The following is an 11,196-nucleotide window of genomic DNA, read 5'->3' on the forward strand; positions in this document are numbered from 1 at the left end:
ACTCACAGAGATGCTGGAGAGTCTGGTTCGACTTCCACTGTAACAGTCCTCTGCCTGTTGTGCAAATATATCCTGGAGCTCCTCAGCCCAGCTGCGGCTGTTTACCATGCAGCCTCTTCCTCCTCTCCTGAGCTCTGTGTCACAGCTGTCATCTCTATGGTCCTCCCACCAGTGACCTGTTTTGGCCTTTCTAATGAATACATCTTCCTCCTCTTTCTCGTCCACATCATAGACCTCCATAAAGAAACTGTGGGGTGCGGACAATACAAATGTCAAGTTAGATGGGGAGCGGCTGAGATTATGGCTGAAGATAGACAGTATATATTCTGAAATAGGGGACATATCTCAAATCAACCACCTGGATACTGGCGGTATCCAGATTCATTTACAGTGTATTTTTATGATGGCACATAAGATAAGCTAAGATACAAACATGAACTCCAACATGAAACTATGTTGAATCATTTATGAAGCCATTGTATTTTGTCTATTTTTTAATATAATTTCAGATCCTAGATCCAAATTTATCACCTTTAAAATGAAAAAAAAAAAATGTAAGTGTATAAAAGATACTTTGCACTTACCTATGTTGCAGAAATGAAACAACTCCTTAAGATGCTTGAAGTGAAAATGCTAAAGCAGCAGTTATAAGACAAAAGCACAGTGGTGCATGTAAGGACTGCTTCTCCCATGGTGGACAGAGTGTCTGATGACCATATGGGTAAATTTTAAGATCACTGCAGAGTAGTTCATATTCCTGCAGTCAGTGTTCTAATTCCAAGCAACCTTCAAGAGCTTTAGTAAATGGAGAGAGGAAGGGGAGAGAAAAAAAAAAAAAAAAAAAAAAAAAAAAAAAAAACCCACTACTGTCATGTGCAACTTGGTTTGTGACGTGTGTGCACGTGTCATGGGATGGCCAGAGGAGATACAGCCATGTGGAAATATAGGAACAGACAGAACTGGGTGCATGCACATGGAGGCTTGGGTCTAACACAAACAACTCAAGTTTGTTACATCCCCTCCAATGATTGCAGCCATAGAGGGGCTCATAGCAACTACTGAAGCGTGACAAAAGGAAACCATAATGCAGTGTGGCAATTAAGCCTACACTGTCAGTCAAAAGTTAATATATCCCCTTTACAGACTCCATTGTAGGCTGCAAACAAGAGTGTTATCAGACATTAAGAGTGACTAGTTCTACAGTCAGTCAACAGAATTTGTGTTCCAAGCATCTGTTCAACACCATGATTTGCATTACACAGGAGACCATGGTCCAAGTAAAATGTATTTTATTGTTTCCTTTAGAATAAAGACATCAGCCCCTGAAAGAGATGAGAAGCCTCACGTTAAAGTCACTTAAAAAAAAAAAAAAAAAAAAAAAAAAAAAAAAACACACAACTTAGTCACCAACTCATACCAATTAAGCTTACATACTGCTTACATTTTGAGAGGGCTTAATCAGATTGAGGAATGTCTTACCCAAAGTGGGAAAACCATCCTTCAGGTTGCCAGTAGTTGAAGCTTGGATGTTCAGCTCCTTGATCCTGTGGTCCAGATTTGTAGGCAGTTTGAGGCATGTATTTTTGGTGATCTGGCAGTTGTCCAGCCTTGTGTGAAACTTCAGGGACAAAGGAAAGCTCATTGTAAGGGACATATGACTTCATTGGGCCTGGGTAGCTATTGCTGGTGGGCGTTGTTTTACAAGAAGTTGGTTTAGTTGTTTCTGAAGTGGGAGCAGAGACAGTTGTGTAGCTTGTTGTCGGACTTGAGTCACTGGGTTTAACTGTGTCACTGGGCTCACTTGGTGTAGCAGGTGAAATAGTAGTTTGACTTGGATTTGCTGGCTGTTGGGGCTTTCCGTAGAAGTGCTGGATAGTGGGGTAATAGTAAATTACAGAGCCATTGGGCTGGTAAAGTGGAAGGTAGTGGGGAAAGTAAAAATATGGGGGGTAGGGGATAACTGACTGTTCAGGAGCCTTGGTCGTTGAGGCCGGTGTCGTTGTACTGGCTGTGCTTGACTGTGGTTGAGTCGTGCCAGCTCCAGTTGGAGTGGTCGGTGCCACAGTGGGGTGTGTTGTGGGATTTGGGAGAGGGTAATAGGGGTAGAACAGGTAATAAGGGTAATAGAAGTAATATGGCACATATACAGGTGGCTGCTCTTCAGTTGGCTTAGTAGTAGTCATCATAGGCGGCGGTGTTGTAGTAGTAGTAGTAGTAGTACTACTAGTAGTACTACTAGTAGTATTTGGCGGAGCAGTGCTAGGAGCTGGTGTGTTCTGCATCATGTAGTACTGCCAATAGAAAGCATATGGATTCCTAGGGTCATAGAGAGTGCCATAGACCTCGTGCCGTTTCTGACGACGCAGGTTCCAGAGCTTGTGAGGAAGATTCCAGGGGTGCTGAGCAGACTTCAGTGGAGTTGAAGCAGGTGTTGCATCAGAATGTGGCAACATGGGGCAAGTCAATGTCACTGGAATCCCCAGCCAACTCATGGGCAGCACGTAGCTTGCATCCTGAAACATGTGCAAACAGGTAGCCTTTAGAAGTAAACTTTTAACGATAAAAAGCAAACCTACACATTTGTCAGCTGACATATACATTAAGTGCAAAAGGCAAACCTTTTGTAGCACATAGCAGGCATTGTAGGGAACAGCCAGAATGAGACCAGAAACATTATGCTGCAGTGAATACCCACAGGTTTCAGGCACCTGGCTCAGAGGAAGACGGCGTGCATTACCTAATAAGGAAAAGAAGAAAAGCATTCAGCTGTAGTAATATGCCAGCCATTTCCAGATTAGCATAATAGTGTTACAATACCTATGTCAAGTTGCAAATCAGCAGCTCCAGGACCCATTGCCTTCAATCTCATGTTGGTTTGACCACAATGCAGAGTAGTACTCAAGCGCCTCCATGCTGCTTCATTACCCGTGATTCTCTTCAACTGTGATGTTTGCTTAAACAGTTCTGAAGGTTCAGAAGCTGTGTTAAAACTGGCCACATGCTTTAGGTTTTCAGTATCAAGGATATTTAAATGTGGTCAATGTAATTAATTTTTTTTGCCTGCATAACAAGTCATTACCTTCAGCAGCAGCAGATCCTGACTCAGTGTTCAGCTCTCTCCCATTGAAGAGAACACTCCCCATCTTCATTTTAGTCTCTGCAGCCTCACCCATGACCTTGTCCTGTGGAGTTTCCTTGCTAAGCCCTCGGAGGCTAAAACAAATTGAAATAGGGACTAGAGAGCAGAGGAGAAAGATGACTGCTACAGGGTGAAATGCTCCACCACTCTTTCCAGTTTCACCTGCCATACTGGAGCAGGCCAGCTGGCACTGAATGGGATGGAAAGCAGTTACAACAGAGAAGACACTGAGACCCAGCTTTTAATGCCAAGCACACACTGGAACCAGCCAATCAACCACTCAGATTCAACCAATCAGCTACAGTTTGCACCTGTGTTAATTAAAGTCACAACAGGAGGAAACTCTTAGATACTTGATTTCATTGTGGCTCCATGCCAATGAATCTCCTCTGTAGCAGATATGGTATTAAATGAGAGCCATACCATTTATTTAACGGGTTCTTTTTTGGTGTGAAGACATTTGAAATCAGTTCTGGAAAATTAATTTAATCAGCCTATACATACGCAATATCATGGTTTTATTTGTGTCAGCTCTATTTTCCATCAATGTTCTATGCAGAATGTGTGTCGTGGCATTGTTTCTTTAGGTCTTGCTATTGGTGACAATTTCAGTCACCTCAACCAGAAAAACAAAAGAAAGAACCACACAAATGTCAGCTATCTGGATATGGCTGAAATAACTGTAAATGGTAAAATCAAGAAAGGAGCAAGACAGTTCATTTATTCACTTTATTTTATATATCCTAGAAAATAATGAAAGCCCTACTAGCATGAATAAAGATGTCCAAATTAGCAACATAATTTAGATTTGAGTGAAGATGAATTTAACATGGCTAAAATAGAATATAAAACAAGTTCAATAAAACTTGAAAGAACCCAGAATGTGTGAACATCTATGCAAGCTAAACATTTTCAATATGTGAGTTCACTTGTAAATGAAGTTATTCACATTAAAAATGTACCTACTTTATCTGGATTAAAAAGAAAAATAAAGCTGGATGATGCTTGGGAACAATTGAATCCAGTTTCATGTTAAAATTAATTCTGACCAATTCCAACTATGGTCCATTAAACAGCTAGTCTCCCAAAAGGAGGTTTCATTTTGATCACAATGATAGGCTAACCACTACAGTCTGTTCCCACTCAACTTCCAGTATCCCCCCCCCCCAAAAAAAAAAAAAAAGCCACTCCCCTGCAGTTTCTAAGAACCCCAAAGTCATGAGCACCAGCTCTGACAGTAACTTTTCACAAGCCCCAGAGAAGTTCAACACCAACACAGGCACCTTATGTTACTTAAACCATTTATTAGACATTCACACTACCCTGCAATGGGGTGATAATGAGGATACACTGGAAAGGGAAATTTGATAAGTGGATGCTGTTGCTGTACTGTAGTTGCAGGTTCTGTTTTTTCAGTTGTAGTCGCCATTGTGGTTGTTGGCTTGGAGGTTGGATAAGCTAGATAGGGAGGGAATGAAGGAAATTGATAGGGAGGGAAAAGGGGAAAGAATGGGGGAACCTGTGGCATTTGGGGGTTAGCTGGTTTAGCTGTGGTTGTTGTAGTTTTTGGTACCGGAGTTGTTGGCAGAGGCCCAGGGAGGGGCCAAGGAAAGTGTGGAAAGACAGGGAAAGGGAAGGGATAAGGAAATACTGGGGGAGGTGCTGTAGCTGGTGGCTGTGCAGGAGTTGTCGTTGTGGGTGTTGCTGCTGCAGTTGTGGGTGTTGTAGTTGGTGCTGCTGCAGTTGTGGCAGGGAGGGGAGGAAAGTAGGGATAAAAATTAGGGAAGTAAGGGTATTGTAGAATTTGGGGCATCTGGGGTTTCTTTGCGGTTGTTGGGGTCGTTACTGGAGGATACTGAAAATAAGGTATAGGGGGATATTTGGCAATTTGATACGGTGGGAAATTGATGGGCATCTGAAGGTATGTTGGTGAGTACTTGGGTGTTTCAGGCGTGGTGTTCTGTGGTGCAGCAGTTGTGGCAGGAGGCTGTGCAGGCTTGGGGCACCAGAGCAAGACTGGGACTCCCTGCCACAGCAATGGCAGCGTATAACTGCCACCCTAGAGAGAAGACAACCATTAAAAAAAAAGAAAAAAACATTTAAATAAGTTGAAATTTAGTTTTAGTTGTCAGCATTTAAACCAAAATCTATAGAGATTTGAGAGCTGCAACTAGGCAACATTCATTTCATCAGGATTGGGCAACAATCTTTTGCACCATTTTAAGTGGGAAACGTTACCTCTTGGACCACACTGCAGCCATCATAGGGAACATACATAATGAGTGCCAAGGAGTTCCTCTGCATGGTGTACCCACAGGTGGAAGGCACCTGGGACAGAGGCAGTGACGATCCACTTCCTGGAGTGGGAGAGGCTCAGTTTGACCACAAACACAAGTCCAAGTACCCACAACAGAGTTGTCCAGTATGCCCCATATTCACAATACCTTGGTCCACTGCAAAGTTGGACGCTCCATGGCCGACAACTCTCAACTTCATCTGCTCTGCGCCGCACTGCAGGGAGTGAGCCATGCGCTGCCATGATGCTTCTTTGGAGCTGGCATCCTGTGCTTTGGACCAGCCTGACAGGAAGCATTTAAATGAGTTCAGAATCTGGATGAGTCACCTTGTAACTCCTTTAAAGAGACATTCTGGTGCAGTAACAAGCCAAGAAAAACCAAATGCTAAACCAAAAGCGCATACCTGGAGAGTCTGCTTGATAGGCTGCTACATCTGCTGCAGAAGCATTTGAAGAGACTTTTGTGCTCCCCTGAACTTGTGACTGAGGCCCAGACCTTTCCTCAACAGGCCTCCCAAATACAATCTTCCCCTCACGGAAAACTGGTGTTTTGGTCATGTCAGCTTCCTGCCGTCCTTCTCTTCTTTCTGTTTTCCACAACCAAAGACAGTCCACTGTTTACACCACAAACTACACCAGATTAAAGGCTGAAGGCAGATGCCTCCATGCTGCTTCGTTACCCATGATTCTCTAACTGTGATGGTTGCTTAAACAGTTCTGAAGGTTCAGAAGCTGTGTTAAAACTGGCCACATGCTTTAGGTTTTCAGTATCAAGGATATTTAAATGTGGTCAATGTAATTAATTTTTTTTTTGCCTGCATAACAAGTCATTACCTTCAGCAGCAGCAGATCCTGACTCAGTGTTCAGCTCTCTCCCATTGAAGAGAACACTCCCCATCTTCATTTTAGTCTCTGCAGCCTCACCCATGACCTTGTCCTGTGGAGTTTCCTTGCTAAGCCCTCGGAGGCTAAAACAAATTGAAATAGGGACTAGAGAGCAGAGGAGAAAGATGACTGCTACAGGGTGAAATGCTCCACCACTCTTTCCAGTTTCACCTGCCATACTGGAGCAGGACAGCTGGCACTGAATGGGATGGAAAGCAGTTACAACAGAGAAGACACTGAGACCCAGCTTTTAATGCCAAGCACACACTGGAACCAGCCAATCAACCACTCAGATTCAACCAATCAGCTACAGTTTGCACCTGTGTTAATTAAAGTCACAACAGGAGGAAACTCTTAGATACTTGATTTCATTGTGGCTCCATGCCAATGAATCTCCTCTGTAGCAGATATGGTATTAAATGAGAGCCATACCATTTATTTAACGAGTTCTTTTTTGGTGTGAAGACATTTGAAATCAGTTCAGGGAAATTATTTTAATCAGCCTATACATACGCAATATCATGGTTTTATTTGTATGTCAGCTCTATTTTCCATCAATGTTCTATGCAGAATGTGTGTCGTGGCATTGTTTCTTTAGGTCTTGCTATTGGTGACAATTTCAGTCACCTCAACTAGAAAAACGAAAGAACCACACAAATGTCAGCTATCTGGATATGGCTGAAATAACTGTAAATGGTAAAATCAAGAAAGGAGCAAGAAAGCTCATTTATTCACTTTATTTTATATATCCTAGAAAATAATGAAAGCCCTACTAGCATGAATAAAGCTGTCCAAATTAGCAACATAATTTAGATTTGAGTGAAGATGAATTTAACATGGCTAAAATAGAATATAAAACAAGTTCAATAAAACTTGAAAGAACCCAGAATGTGTGAACATCTATGCATGCTAAACATTTTCAATATGTGAGTTCACTTGTAAATGAAGTTATTCACATGAAAAATGTACCTACTTTATCTGGATTAAAAAGAAAAATAAAGCTGGATGATGCTTGGGAACAATTGAATCCAGTTTCATGTTAAAATTAATTCTGACCAATTCCAACTATGGTCCATTAAACAGCTAGTCTCCCAAAAGGAGGTTTCATTTTGATCACAATGATAGGCTAACCACTACAGTCTGTTCCCACTCAACTTCCAGTATCCACCCCCCCCCCCCAAAAAAAAAAAAAATAAGCCACTCCCCTGCAGTTTCTAAGAACCCCAAATTCATGAGCACCAGCTCTGACAGTAACCTTTCACAAGCCCCAGAGAAGTTCAAACACCAACACAGGCACCTTATGTTACTTAAACCATTTATTAGACAGTCACACTACCCTGCAATGGGGTGATAATGAGGATACACTGGAAAAGGAAATTTGATAAGTGGATGCTGTTGCTGTACTGTAGTTGCAGGTTCTGTTTTTTCAGTTGTAGTCAGCATTGTGGTTGTTGGCTTGGAGGTTGGATAAGCTAGATAGGGAGGGAATGCAGGAAATTGATAGGGAGGGAAAATGGGAAAGAATGGGGGAACCTGTGGTATTTGGGGGTTAGCTGGTTTAGCTGTGGTTGTTGTAGTTTTTGGTACCGGAGTTGTTGGCAGAGGCCCAGGGAGGGGCCAAGGAAAGTGTGGAAAGACAGGGAAAGGGAAGGGATAAGGAAATACTGGGGGAGGTGCTGTAGCTGGTGGCTGTGCAGGAGTTGTCGTTGTGGGTGTTGCTGCTGCAGTTGTGGGTGTTGTAGTAGGTGCTGGTGTTGTAGTAGGTGCTGGTGCAGTTGTGGCAGGGAGGGGAGGAAAGTAGGGATAAAAATTAGGGAAGTAAGGGTATTGTAGAATTTGGGGCATCTGGGGTTTCTTTGTGGTTGTTGGGGTCGTTACTGGAGGATACTGAAAATAAGGTATAGGGGGATATTTGGCAATTTGATACGGTGGGAAATTGATGGGCATCTGAAGGTATGTTGGTGAGTACTTGGGTGTTTCAGGCGTGGTGTTCTGTGGTGCAGCAGTTGTGGCAGGAGGCTGTGCAGGCTTGGGGCACCAGAGCAAGACTGGGACTCCCTGCCACAGCAATGGCAGCGCATAACTGCCACCCTAGAGAGAAGACAACCATTAAAAAAAAAAGAAAAAAACATTTAAATAAGTTGAAATTTAGTTTTAGTTGTCAGCATTTAAACCAAAATCTATAGAGATTTGAGAGCTGCAACTAGGCAACATTCATTTCATCAGGATTGGGCAACAATCTTTTGCACCATTTTAAGTGGGAAACGTTACCTCTTGGACCACACTGCAGCCATCATAGGGAACATACATAATGAGTGCCAAGGAGTTCCTCTGCATGGTGTACCCACAGGTGGAAGGCACCTGGGACAGAGGCAGTGACGATCCACTTCCTGGAGTGGGAGCAGTTCAGTTTGACCACAAACAAGTCCAAGTACCCACAACAAAGTTGTCCAGTATGCCCCATATTCACAATACCTTGGTCCACTGCAAAGTTGGACGCTCCATGGCCGACAACTCTCAACTTCATCTGCTCTGCGCCGCACTGCAGGGAGTGAGCCATGCGCTGCCATGATGCTTCTTTGGAGCTGGCATCCTGTGCTTTGGACCAGCCTGACAGGAAGCATTTAAATGAGTTCAGAGTCTGGATGAGTCACCTTGTAGCTCCTTTAAAGAGACATTCTGGTGCAGTAACAAGCCAAGAAAAGCCAAATGCAACACCAAAAGCTCATACCTGGAGAGTCTGCTTGATAGGCTGCTACATCTGCTGCAGAAGCATTTGAAGAGACTTTTGTGCTCCCCTGAACTTGTGACTGAGGCCCAGACCTTTCCTCAACAGGCCTCCCGAATACAATCTTCCCCTCACGGAAAGCTGGCGTTTTGGTCATGTCAGCTTCCTGCCGTCCTTCTCTTCTTTCTGTTTTCCACAACCAAAGACAGTCCACTGTTTACACCACAAACCACACCAGATTAAAGGCCGAAGGCAGATGCCTCCATGCTGCTTCATTACCCGTGATTCTGTTTAACTGTGATAGTTGCTTAGACAGCTCTGCCTGCATAACAAGTCATTACCTTCAGCAGCAGCAGATCCTGACTCAGTGTTCAGCTCTCTCCCATTGAAGAGAACACTCCCCATCTTCATTTTAGTCTCTGCAGCCTCACCCATGACCTTGTCCTGTGGAGTTTCCTTGCTAAGCCCTCGGAGGCTAAAACAAATCGAAATAGGGACTAGAGAGCAGAGGAGAAAGATGACTGCTACAGGGTGAAATGCTCCACCACTCTTTCCAGTTTCACCTGCCATACTGGAGCAGGACAGCTGGCACTGAATGGGATGGAAAGCAGTTACAACAGGGAAGCTACTGAGACCCAGCTTTTAATGCCAAGCACACACTGGAACCAGCCAATCAACCACTCAGATTCAACCAATCAGCTACAGTTTGCACCTGTGTTAATTAAAGTCACAACAGGAGGAAACTTGATTTCATTGTGGCTCATTGTGGCTCCATGCCAATGAATCTCCTCTGTAGCAGATATGGTATTAAATGAGAGCCATACCATTTATTTAACAGGTTCTTTTTTGGTGTGAAGACATTTGAAATCAGTTCTGCAAAAATTAATTTAATCAGCCTATACATACACAATATCATGGTTTTATTTGTGTCAGCTCTATTTTCCATCAGTGTTCTATGCAGAATGTGTGTCGTGGCATTGTTTCTTTAGGTCTTGCTATTGGTGACAATTTCAGAGTCACCTCAACCAGAAAAACACAAAAGAAAGAACCACACAAATGTCAGCTATCTGGATACGGCTGAAATAACTAAATGGTAAAATCAAGAAAGCTCATTTATTCACTTTATTTTATATATCCTAGAAAATAATGAAAGCCCTACTAGCATGAATAAAGCTGTCCAAATTAGCAACATAATTTAGATTTGAGTGAAGATGAATTTAACATGGCTAAAATAGAATATAAAACAAGTTCAATAAAACTTGAAAGAACCCAGAATGTGTGAACATCTATGCAAGCTAAACATTTTCAATATGCGAGTTCACTTGTAAATGAAGTTATTCACATTAAAAATGTACCTACTTTATCTGGATTAAAAAGAATAAAGCTGGATGATGCTTGGGAACAATTGAATCCAATTTCATGTTAAAATGAGTTCTGACCAATTCCAACTATGGTCCATTAAACAGCTAGTCTCCCAAAAGGAGGTTTCATTTTGATCACAATGATAGGCTAACCACTACAGTCTGTTCCCACTCAACTTCCAGTACCCCCCCCCCACAAAAAAAAAAAAAAAAAAAAAAAAAAAAAATTATATATATATATATATATATATATATATATAAGCCACTCCCCTGCAGTTTCTAAGAACCCCAAAGTCATGAGCACCAGCTCTGACAGTAACCTTTCACAAGCCCCAGAGAAGTTCAACACCAACACAGGCACCTTATGTTACTTAAACCATTTATTAGACATTCACACTACCCTGCAATGGGGTGATAATGAGGATACACTGGAAAGGGAAATTTGATAAGTGGATGCTGTTGCTGTACTGTAGTTGCAGGTTCTGTTTTTTCAGTTGTAGTCGCCATTGTGGTTGTTGGCTTGGAGGTTGGATAAGCTAGGGAGGGAATGCAGGAAATTGATAGGGAGGGAAAAGGGGAAAGAATGGGGGAACCTGTGGCATTTGGGGGTTAGCTGGTTTAGCTGTGGTTTTTGTAGTTTTGGGTACCGGAGTTGTTGGCAGAGGCCCAGGGAGGGGCCAAGGAAAGTGTGGAAATACAGGGAAAGGATAAGGAAATACTGGGGGAGGTGCTGTAGCTGGTGGCTGTGCAGGAGTTGTCGTGGGTGTTGCTGCTGCAGTTGTGGGTG

This window comes from Echeneis naucrates, chromosome 17 (assembly GCF_900963305.1).
Source record: "Echeneis naucrates chromosome 17, fEcheNa1.1, whole genome shotgun sequence".
Lineage (NCBI taxonomy): Eukaryota > Metazoa > Chordata > Actinopteri > Carangiformes > Echeneidae > Echeneis > Echeneis naucrates.